The 12,500-nt window shown below is 48.4% G+C and overlaps 1 protein-coding gene across 2 annotated transcripts in view; it reads right to left on the reverse strand.

The window, feature by feature from the left end:
• noxa1 (NADPH oxidase activator 1) overlaps positions 1-12,500 on the reverse strand; it is a 52,443-nt gene that overhangs the window by 20,022 nt on the left and 19,921 nt on the right. The window lies entirely within an intron of this gene.

Consider the following 12,500-nt stretch of genomic DNA (forward strand, 5'->3'; position numbering starts at 1 on the left):
AAAACGGTGACGTCATTAACCTTATATTTCATCTAGAAGTTTACAGGTCTATAATTAAAATTAATGCACTTCACAAATTCACATTCTCAAACCCGGTCCATTTAGTGTTGGAACGGGGTTCAGCACGGTCCTACCATGAAAAACCAGCAGGATTATCAAGATGGACCGTGGAGGATAAAATCTATTTTGTCATTTGCAATTTGGCATCTCTCCAGGGATGGAAATGAGTGCAATGGTTGGTTGAAGTTGTCTTTTCTAGCCGGCTAAAGTTGATAGTTAGACCCATAGACTGCAGCATGTGGGCTTCTGCACGTGAACGGATGAACTCAAAGCCGTTAGTCCCTTTTCACACAGTTTGAAGTGACACATCGTAGCAGTGTGGTTAAATATCAAAATGTGAATCTGCTATGCAAAATGCGTAGAGGTTGGCAGGTCTGCTATTTAAATGCAAGGATTCCACATTTGGGCCACATGGCTGGTGCCGTGGTTAGCACTCTGGCCTTTGCAGCAAGTAGACCCGGTACGAACAAGGGCCTTTTTGTATGGAGTTTGCATGTTCTCCCCGTGTGTGTGGGTTTTCTCCGGGTGCAGCGGCTTCCTCCCAGAATCCAAAAACATGCAATTTCGGGATTAGGTAAATTGGACAGTCTAAATTGAGCACAGGTGTGATTGGGAGAGTGGGTGGCTGTTTGTTTATGTATGTGGCCCTGTGATGGACTGGCGATCTGTCTAGGGTGTAACCCACCTATCGCCACATGTCAGCTGAGATTGGTACAGCTACCCCCACAACCCTCGTGTGAAAGATAAAGCGGTAGAAGATGGATGGATGGATTCCACATTTCTTTGGTATTGCATTACAGGTTGGTCGAATGTAAAACAACTAGATAACCATTTGAATGATATTATATAAAAGAATGCCACAGAGCCTTGTCAAAAATCCCATAGATCTGTTTTTTATTCCATAATGTACTCAAATGTCCTACAATGTCGTCCTACATTTCAATAATCATTACACAAACTTTTGAGTACTTTAGGATAGGGAACAACTGCCCTGATCATTTTATTGCTACAAGATTGTGAATGATTGAGATTAGGTTTGGAGGCATATGGCGATGATAACATTTGCAAGACTTTATAGCCCATTGATCAATCAATCTTTTCAACTCTCATCTACTATTAATTTATTGTTTGACCTAGCTGCCCTGGGACTGTGGGTGGAAGCAATTTAGCAAAACAAACCCGCAAGCAGCTGTTATTCATGAGCTGTCCGACGTCACTGAAGCTGCAAAAGCCAAACTTGACTCCAGTGGGCTGAACCCATTAAAGCCAGGAAGTGCTGAATCATGTTGCCCAATGTTTTGGGTAGAAAACATGTGCCAAAAAAAGGCCATGCTGACCCTGAACATGCTGACACAGAACTTTATCACCATGATAGTTTAAACATTAGGATTCCTGACGATGTTCCCAATAGCATACACACACACTTACACATGTGCACAAGCAGTAAGCAAGGACCCTGATCATGCACCAGTTGGTGTATAAAAGATGTCCTATAAAACAGTGGTCCCCAACCACCGGGCCGCGGACCGGTACCGGTCCGTGGATCAATTGGTACCGGGCCGCACAAGAAATAATTAATAATTTCCGTTTTATTTATTAACCAAGTATGAGCAATCTTTTATTTTGAAAAACCTTTTATTTTGAAAAAATTCTCTCGGTTACATCTGTGCGCCAAAATTTAACCCACAAGCTAGCAAAATGAGTAATAAACAGACGTCTTTGGAAAGTTTCTTTGCGAAGGGGAAAAGGCCCAGTGAAGAGACAGAAGAAGAGCCTACGACTTCCAAGAAAAAGAAAGCTTTTAAAATTTAACAGACAATACCAGGAGAGCTACTTGAAATATGGATTTATTGCGGCAGGTGATTCCCACATACCAAGCCCGCTCTGCATAATATGCGGCGACCGGCTTGGACATAAGCAACACACTTTGGGTGTCATTGTCTACCATCACTCCCAGATGGGACCGTCTCATTACAGAGAAACAAGCTCAGGGCTCCCATTGATTTGGCGTTATGGTGAGTTAAAATTTTCATTCACTTTATATTCGTTTTTGTGGCGTATCGGTATCTTATTTTATCTTATAGGCATGTTTATACGTTACCATAGCAACTAGAGTTAGCGTTAGAGCAGTGGTCGAGAAGAGGAGAGCTTGTGAGTCTTAGCGGGCACACAAACATGCAGAAGCGTGATCTGACGCTTCAAACTTTATTACAGCTGTTTAATAATAAATAATATATTACAATATAACCAGCCCCCCCCCGCCCCCCCCGGGCCGCGGTAAAATTGTCAAGCGTTGACCGGTCCTTGGTGATAAAAAGGTTGGGGACCACTGCTATAAAAGATGGCATAAAAAATACTTCACATCTGTCTGCATGGTCAATCATTTTCTCCACAACATAATTGGCGTTTTGTCAAAGGCTTTCTCAAAAATGCTGCATCCCATGGTGTGGCACTGTAAATCAAGGTAGGAGAGTTTTTCTCTTTTATGTTTAATAGAATATTATTATATTGGTGCTCTCATGCTTGAGGATGGAGCAGAATATCTGACCCTCCAAATTAAAGAATCTAAATAGTGGAGAGAGGTGTGAGTATTGTAGTCTTTGCTTATCCGTAGTCTTTGCTCCCCGCCACCGACAATCTTTGCTCCGCTGATGAACTGGTCTCCCAATACAACAATTAACTCTGGACTGTCTCATTCACCCACTCTGGTTCACTCCCAAATTATGACAACTTAAAACCAAAGGCCGCCACCTAGAACGCCTGCACACCAGAACCGGACTCACAATTCACAAGGACATGTACTATGACCACATCCTCCTTTACAAAGACGCTCTCTCCACAGATCAAACCAACTTACTATGCCAACATCATCACTTCTGACAAAAGAAACACCAGAGCCCTTTACTCCATCCTTAACAACATCCTACGACCCCCTGATACTCTCGCCCCACATCTGCTCTCAACTGCCCACTACGACACTCTCATGTCTTTTTTCAACTCCAAAATCCAAGACATCCACCAACAACTCCTCAACCAACACTACGCCATCTTACCCTATTTCCTGCTGTCCCCCACTCCCCCCGGCTGATGGCGACATTAAATACATGGTAAATGGTGTGCCATACCTTGGAAGAGACGATGCAGAGGCCAGGTCAGAGGCTCACAGACAGTGTGGTGTTGAAATTGGTGAAGCCTTACACAGGAAAGGGCAGGAACACTACACTTTTTTACTTCCCTTGAGTTTGCAAAAACATTACAAGCCAAGAAAACAAGCCTCTTTGGCAGAGTCAATAAAATCAGAGGAGAGCTCCCGCCGTGCGTAATGACGCAAACGACGCTGTTTATCACACAGGTGCTGAAAAGTGATCAACAGGTCAACACAGCTGTGACCATGAGTGGGGAAAAGGCTAAACCAGACATGGAAACATACTTGCTGCCCCCACCCCCCACGGACTGTACTTTTGCACAAAAACTGCATTTTGTGTTAACTTGGGTTGTCTTTGTTTAATATTTAAATTTGTTTGATAATCTGAAACATTTAAGTGTGACTAACATGCTAAAAAATAAGAAATCAGGAAGGGGGCAAACACTTTTGCACACAACTGTGTGTATATATATATATATATATATATATATATATATATATATATATATACATACATATATATGTATATATATATCTATATATATATCTATAGATACATATATACATACATCCATATACACATATTGTAGCGACCCAGCTGGATGCTGTGACAGACTTGTCGTCCCTGGCCAATCAGCGGGGCGCATGTTGCTTGGTGCCGATGCGGCACGCTGATTGGTGGGTGCGCGGCAGTCACGGAAGCGAGCGAGCCGTGGTGTTGTTGTTGTCATTTTTTGGAACTGTGCTACTGTGGCTAACGGTTCGCCGCACTATAACGCCAATAAAGGCATAAACAAAGAGTACGCGACTCCAGCCTGTTTGTGTCGGCGTTACACTGGTGTCAGAAGTGCTTTCGGACCAGACTCGCCAGCCGGCGGCATCCGTTCGCAGCGGCGTGTTCGCCCAACGTTAGCCTGTTAGCCGCTAGCCGGCTCGTCATGGATTACCGCAGTGGCGGCGGCGTAGAGGGAAAAAAGGAGAGCATGGAAGAGGACGGAGCTTATGGACGGATGGAGGACGTGGTCGAGAGGTACGGGAGGGATTTACGTGACTCGAAGGACTGTCTGAGGGCAGCTGTGGCTGAATTGGCCGCTGACGCGGGCATGACTGGCTCGGCGGCGGCTGGCGCCTTTGATCTCCCCGGCAGTGGCCGTCAGCGTTCCGAACAACGGTATATGGAGGAGAGGAGCGGCGCGCGGCGTCCCGCGTTGCTCACGGCTGTGAAGACACCCAAGTACTCAGGTCAGTCAGATTGGGAGGCTTTCCATGCTCAATTCATGCTGTTGGCTGCTGCAGAGCAGTGGAGTGATGAAGCTAAAGCTATGCAGCTGGCTCTGTGTTTGACTGGGGACGCCTTGTCCTGCCTCCTATTGCTCACCCCGGAAGACAGGCATGATTATGAGGCACTAGTGGGGGCGCTTGAGAGGCGGTTTGGGCGGTGCCATCAACCTGGGCTTCTCCGTAACGAACTGAGTAATCGCTGCAGGAGGGAGGGTGAAACTCTGAGGTCCCTAGCCAACGATGTAGAGAGCCTGACCCGCCGCGCCTATGCTCATATGCCCCCTAGTGTTCAGAGCGAGCTGGCACGGGATCAATTTATCAGGGCTATTTCTCCAGTCGAACTTCGCGTGCAGGTACAGCTGCTCCACCCCAACACTCTACAGGCGGCCTTGGAAATGGCGACAGAGAGGGAGACGGTGTGGGCTGGGGCTATGGAGAACAGGAAGAGTGTGTGTTTTGCCGCTACAGGGGCCGCAACAGAGAGCTCGACAGCCGGAGAGAGACCAGCATGGGCTACAGAAATCACCGAATTGATAAGAGCAGTGTCACTGCAAGCAACCCGCCGCCCCCCACAGAGGCCCAGGGTTTGCTGGGGGTGTGGTCAGCCTGGTCATCTGGCTCGTGAATGCACCAACCCGCGCCAGCGGCTGGGAAACGACAAGGAGTCCGCATAGAAGGGGATATGCCGGGCTCAAGACTGGTACCTACCCCTACATGTTTCTCACCACCGTTACCACGGACGAAGTGGACCAAGCAGCGTTCTCCGGAGGCCAGGACGGGTTCGGCTCCCAGAGGAGCAGACTGTACAGGACGAGGGCTGTTGGTTGCTGTGGGACAAGCTACCAGTGGAGGGTCCACCTACATCAAGGTCAAATTGGGGGGCGTGCCATGCACTGCACTGATCGATTCTGGATCTACTGTAACGTTGGTGAGACCGGATGTGCTGCCGGAGGCCTCCGACTGGACACGACAGCGACGCAGCTACGAACAGTCACTGGTGAGCTGGCACCTGTGAGGGGACTGGTGACGCTCGAAGTGTCCGTGGGAGGGTGGTCGGTGTTGCAGAGATTCTGTGTGGCGGTGGTGCAGGACCCTTGTATTCTGGGTTTGGACTTCCTGGAGGCCACAGGATGTCGGCTGGACTTTGGTTCAGGCACTGTGAAGTTCTGTGGGGGTTTGACAGTGACAATGATCCGCAACCCGTTCCCGACTAAGATGACAGTGTGGCCATTCTCACCAGCAGTCAGCACAGTGGAATCTGTAGGCGAAACCAGCCCGACCCTGCCTGCTCAGTCCGCTTGGCCTGAAACCGCTCCAGCCCGGCTCGACATGTGGTCCTCAGTTCAGCATTCGTCCACTGAGCAGCGGAAAGGAGGAGAAGGACCACTGCAGTGCCTGGAAGAGATCTGGAGAAAGAACTCGGTTGGTCTGACTCCCTGGCAACAAGAGCAGTTGTGGCAGCTGTTATTGGAATTTCAGGACAGTTTTGCTCTGACGGATGCGGAGGTGGGACGGACGAACCTGGTGCAACATTCGATCGATACCGGAGATGCCCGGCCCATCAGGTGCCGGCCCAGGCGCCTTCCGTTGGCGCGTCAAGAAGCATGTGAGGAGGCCGTCTCAAGCCTTTTGCAGGCTAACATCATTGAGCCGTCTGACAGCCCCTGGTCTTCAGCTGTAGTCATGGTGCCAAAGAAAACAGGTAGCTGGAGACTGTGCCTCGATTATAGGCAGCTGAATGCGGTGACTAGGAAGGATTCGTACCCCTTGCCGCGCATAGACGAGTCCCTGGATCTGGTCACTGGCTCCTCATGGTTCACCTCCCTGGACCTCCGCAGCGGATACCACCAGGTGCCACTGGCCCCAGAGGCAAGACCTAAGACGGCATTTTGCACCTGACGTGGATTGTGGCAGTTCAAAGTTCTCCCTTTCGGGCTATGTAATGCCCCAGCCACCTTCTCCAGGCTCATGGACCGAGTGCTCAGTGGTGTGCCCCGCCAGCAGTGCCTGGTCTATCTTGACGACATACTGGTCCATGGTGCCACATTTGGATCAGCGTTGAGCTCCCTGCGGCTGGTGTTAGAGAAGGTACGTGCAGCAGGTTTGAAACTTCATCCCGCAAAATGCCACTTCATGCAGAGAGAAGTTACTTTCTTGGGCCACAGATTGGGAGGAGAGGGGCTTGGCACCCTGCCGGATAAAGTGCAGGCAGTGATGGAGTGGCCGACGCCTGACAGCCAGAAGCTGCTGAAGAGCTTCCTAGGGCTGGCCTCGTACTACCGGAGATTTGTGCGGGGTTTCTCCTGCGTTGCAGCACCCCTCTTCAAGCTGCTGGAAAAAGGCGTGGACTTTGTGTGGACTGAGGATTGTCGGGAGGCATTCAACAACCTGAAGAGAGCCTTAAGCACAGCACCAGTGCTCGCCCCGGCCGACCCGTCCCTGCCTTTCATCTTGGACACGGATGCGAGTAACGCTGGGGCAGGCGGGGTACTTTCCCAGAGGGGGCTGGATGGAGAGAGAGTGGTGGCCTATTTCAGCAAGTCTTTTAACAAGGCTGAAAGGCGTTATTGCGTGACACGCAGGGAGCTCCTGGCCGTGGTGCTTTCGATCAGGCACTTCAAGTACTACCTCTCCGGCCGGCCCTTTGAGCTGCGGACAGACCACGCAGCTTTGCAGTGGCTAATGAACTTCAGGGAACCAGAGGGGCAGGTAGCTAGGTGGATAGAGGAGCTGCAGTCGTACGACTTCACCACTAAGCACAGAGCGGGCACCAGTCACACCAATGCTGATGCCCTTTCTCGCCGCCCCTGCGCTGGTGGGGACTGCAAGCCCTGCGAGAGGAGGGAGTCCCGGGAGCGTGAGTTGCAGGAGCAGGGGGAAGTGGTAGTCTGTCGAGGCTTAATGGAAGTGAGCCTGGAGGATTGGAAACGAGGACAGGAACAAGATCCAGACCTGCAGCCAGTGCGGCAGTGGGTGGAGGTGCAGCATCGGCCACCTTGGGAGGAGATCGCAAGAGGTTCGCTCACCACCAAAGGGCTGTGGTCTATGTTTGGGGCGCTACGCCTGAGTCAGGGGGTTCTGCAGAGAGCCTGGACAGAGCCAGCTACAGGAGACAAAAGGTGGCAGGTGGTGGTCCCGAAGAGCATGCAGGAGACGGTGCTAGGAGCCACCCATGGAGCAGCGGGGTCAGGACACTTTGGAGTAGCCAAGACCCTTCGCCGCCTCCGGCAGAGTTTTTATTGGAGTCTGTGCCGCAGAGATGTGGAGGATTTCTGTCGCAGATGTGACCCGTGTACTGCAGGTAAAGGCCCCCCGGATCGATCTCACGCACCCCTGCAGCAATCCACTGTGGGCAGCCCCATGGAGAGGGTGGCGGTGGACGTGGTGGGCCCCCTTCCCTGCTCCGATAAAGGGAATCGTTATATCCTCACAGCGATGGACTACTTTACCAAGTGGCCAGAGGCCTACGCTCTCCCGGACCAAGAAGCTGAGACGGTGGTTGATGCGCTGGTGGGAGGTATGTTCAGCAGGTTTGGGACCCCCCACACCCTTCACAGTGATCAAGGGAGGAACTTTGAGTCGAAGGTCTTCTCCTCCATGTGCGAGAGTCTGGGGATCCACAAAACGCGCACCACCCCCCTTCATCCTCAAAGTGACGGCTTGGTGGAGAGGTTTCACCGTACCCTGGGCCAACAACTGGCCATCCTCGTCTCGGAGCATCAGCGGGACTGGGATGACCACCTACCCCTGGTGCTCATGTCTTGTCGCTCAGCGGTACAGGAATCCACCGCTTGCACCCCTGCTCTTCTCATGCTGGGCCGGGAGCTCCGTACACCAGTCGAGCTGGCGTTTGGCAGGCCACCCGACACCGATCTGCCCGCTCCTGGCCGGGAGTATGCCAGGAGGCTCCAAGACAGACTGCAGTCTGCCCACAGTTTTGCCCGGGACCATCAGCGAGGAGCGGAAGGAAGACAGAAGCGCAATTACGATGTAAGGACTCGGGGAAGACACTTCGAGCCGGGGGAGCTTGTGTGGATCTATCTGCCCCAGAGGAGGAAGGGGAGGTGTCCCAAGCTGGACAGCGCATGGTCAGGGCCCTGCAGAGTTCTGGAGAGACTGGGGGAGGTGGTCTACCGGGTGCTGCTGGCCACCAGAGGGAGGAGAGTCGCCCTACATCGAGACTGGCTGGCTCCTTATAGAGGGAGAGGGACTCCAGTCTGCGACGTGGCTCCAGTGGTGCATCCTGAGTCGGGCAGCGATCTCCAAGGATTGGACGGCTCCGACGTTCAGTCAGCGAGGAATGAAGCGCCTGTTCATTCTGCTCCGGCTGTTTCACCAGAGGGAGGCCCAGCCTGGTCTTCAATGGCCCAGCGTCCTCACAGAGACAGGAGGCCCCCAAGACGCTATCCAGATTTGTAGTGCTCGATAGGAGCGTAGTGTAGCTAGGGGTGGGACCTTAGGTTCATAGAGGGCAAGAATGCGCCCTGGTCTCACTGGAAGTGAAGGCAGTCTACCCTGATCTTCCTAGTTCAAAAACGGGGGGGTTTAGTTTATTTGGTAAGGTGTCGAGTTTTGCTGTATGTGTGTTATGTAGGACTATATGTGATTACTTGCCCGAAAATGCTGTGTTGAGTTTGGCACTTTGCCTTTTTGCACATTTGTATAGTTTGTTCCAGGAGGTTCCTCGGGGCGAGGAACTTTGTAGTGGGGGGGTAGTGTAGCGACCCAGCTGGATGCTGTGACAGACTTGTCGTCCCTGGCCAATCAGCGGGGCGCATGTTGCTTGGTGCCGATGCGGCACGCTGATTGGTGGGTGCGCGGCAGTCACGGAAGCGAGCGAGCCGTGGTGTTGTTGTTGTCATTTTTTGGAACTGTGCTACTGTGGCTAACGGCTTCGCCGCACTATAACGCCAATAAAGGCATAAACAAAGAGTACGCGACTCCAGCCTGTTTGTGTCGGCGTTACAATATATATGGATATATAAATATATATATACATTCAGCAAGGGACCCCAAACTTTCCTTTCCCGTGCCACATTGACCAGCTCCGACTGAGGGATCCCGAGGCGTTCCAAGGCCAGAGTGGAGATGTAATCTCTCCACCTTGTCCTAGGTCTACCCCGTGGCCTCCTCCCAGCTGGACGTGCCTGATACACCTCCCTTGGGAGGCGTCCAGGAGGCATCCTCACCAGATGCCCGAACAACCTCAACTGGCTCCTTTCAACGTGAAGGAGCAGCGGCTCTACTTTGCCTTCCGGCTCAGCTCTCTTTTCATCGCAACCATGCGGTAAAGCGAATGCAATACCGCACCAGCTGCTCTGATTCTCCGGCCCATCACCTGCTCCCTCGTCCCCTCACTCGTAAACAAGACCCCAAGATACTTGAACTCCTTGCTTAAAGTTGGTTAAAGTTTTTTATTCATAGGATAAGCCCTTTGAGTTGTCACAACTCATTTTCGAGGGGGGTCCTACACACATCACATCAAGATACAACAGAACTCAAGTCAATTGGGAGACAAAAACAATACAGAACAAAGTCACAAGGACAGGGCTTGATTAAAGCAACTAAGAGATATAGAAGATCTAATGCCCATAGTTAAATGATTGCAATCATTAGGACCTTTAAACATAAATGCTTTTCTGCCTGTTGATTTCCTAATATGTGGAACTGAAAAGTAAAGATAAGTAGAGTGTCTGGTCTGATAATTAGAGGTAGGTAACACATAGTACTGTTTGAGATAAGAGGGATAGTTGAAATAAATACACTTATATATAAATTGAAACCAGTGAATCTGTCGTCTTGTATGAGGAGAAGAAAGCTGAAGAGACTGGTACATTAGACAATGATGAGTATGATAAGGACAGTTGAGTATAAATCTGCAGATAATCAAATATAGGAAAAATATAAATTGTGTGGCCAGTTTCTTCCTGACATTATAAGTGAAACAATTTCTGGACCTATATAACAAACTAACGCAACAATTCACTTTTTGTACAGTATGATTAATATGTGTTTTGAATGACAATGTAGGATCCAGCCATACACCAAGATATTTAACTTTTTCAACCTTCTGCAAAGGTGTGCCACCCTTACAGATAGTGTACAGGAATCTGAACTGGATTTCAATTTTGAATTTGTGCCAAAGAACATAGTAACAGATTTATTTTTATTGAGAAGTAATTTGTTTTGTGAGAGCCAATCTTGGAGAATATTAAAATCAGACTGAAGGGTGGCTTGTATTTCAGATATGTCAGATTTCGAAGTGTAGATGACAGTATCATCTGCATACAGTTGTACTGAAGAGTTGGTGAAAATATGTGGTAGGTCATTAACGAATATAGAAAAGAGAAGGGGTCCCAAGGATGAACCTTGTGGCACCCCTCTTTCCTGAACCAATATATCAGAACATTTACCATCTAGGACAACACATTGCTTCCTATTATGGAGAAAGGATCTAAACCACAGAATTGCATTGTTAGATAAACCTTTGTTATGGAGCATATCTAGTAGTAGATAACGGTCAACAAGATCAAAAGCTTTGGTTAAATCAATGAATATTGCACCAGTAACTTCTCCCTGACCGGCAGCAGTAAAAATATAATTCGTTATTTTCAGCAAGGCAGTGGTTGTTGAATGATTTGATCTGAAACCCGACTGAAATGATGGTAGAATATTATTAATCTTAAGGTATTCCGTCAGGTGAGAACAAACCAGTTTTTCCAGGATTTTAGCAACTGAACAGATGATAGATATAGGCCTGTAATTATTACAGTCTAAAACATCACCTACGTTATAGAGGGGAGTAATTCTTGTGCGTTTCCAGATGATAGGTATTTCATTTGTTGAGAAGGATAGATTAAACATATCTGCGAGAGGATACATAAGGACATTGGCAGCTAGTTTTATATATCTATTTTCCAGAGTGTCAAGTCCTGCACTATTATTTCCATTGGATTCCTTAATGACACTCAGAACTTCAGTTGGCATGATTGATCTCAATGAGAAAGATGAGCTGACAGGCAAAGTATTATCACACCAGTTACTAGAGACAAAATGATGATTGAGTGCTTGAGCGACCGATAAAGAGTCATGTAGAATTGTATCATTGATTCTTATTTGATTAATGGTATGCTTTACTTTGGTATTTGTGATAGATTTAATCTTATGCCAGAATTGCTTTGGATTTTTGAGATCAGAGTTCAGACATTCATTATAATAATTACTTAGCATTCCGAGTTTTGACTTTGCTCTGATTTCTGAGTTGTCTATACACTTCCCAGTCAGCATTGTTTCTCGTTGTTCAGTAAGTTGACCATGCTTTGTCCCTAAGCCTAAATAGACTAATACGTTCTGGGGTGACCCAGGGAAGATGTTCACCCCAGACCTTAACCATTTTCCACGGATCATGCCTGTCAAGCACTTCATAGTACTCAGTGTAAAAATAGTCCCAGGCATCCTATACATTAGGTATTAATTGGAATCAGTCCCAGTTTATATTAATCAAATCATTGCAAAATAAATTAGGATCCATTTTCCTATCTTGTCTGACCTTAATCAACTTCGGTGGCGATTTAGGAAGTTTAATTTTCCATACACAGTAAATGACTGAATGATCGCTGAAACAATCCGACATGACACCAGATTCAATAATCCTATCTGGATGTGAGACCAGTATCCAAACCAGCAAGGAGCTTGTTTTCTAAGTAACCCTTGTTGGTTCATTTATTAGCTGGATAAGATTTATCCCTGAGAATTTTCTTTTATTCGTTTCACATGATTTGTCTAGCCAATTTCTATTGAAATCACCTAGGAGAATTAATTCATTCACAGAGGATATCGAAGTAACAGTTGCAATCAAGTTATTAAAGGACTCCATTGGTTTAGATGGTGGTCTGTAAATGCTGCCTATGTGTAAACAATTATTCTTATGTAACACAATTTTCACAAAAACTGACTCAAAACACTGTAGAGCAACACGGGGAGTAACAATTTCCGATCCTGTGTCAGCAGATAC

Source organism: Solea solea, chromosome 8, assembly GCF_958295425.1.
Source record: "Solea solea chromosome 8, fSolSol10.1, whole genome shotgun sequence".
Taxonomy (NCBI): domain Eukaryota; kingdom Metazoa; phylum Chordata; class Actinopteri; order Pleuronectiformes; family Soleidae; genus Solea; species Solea solea.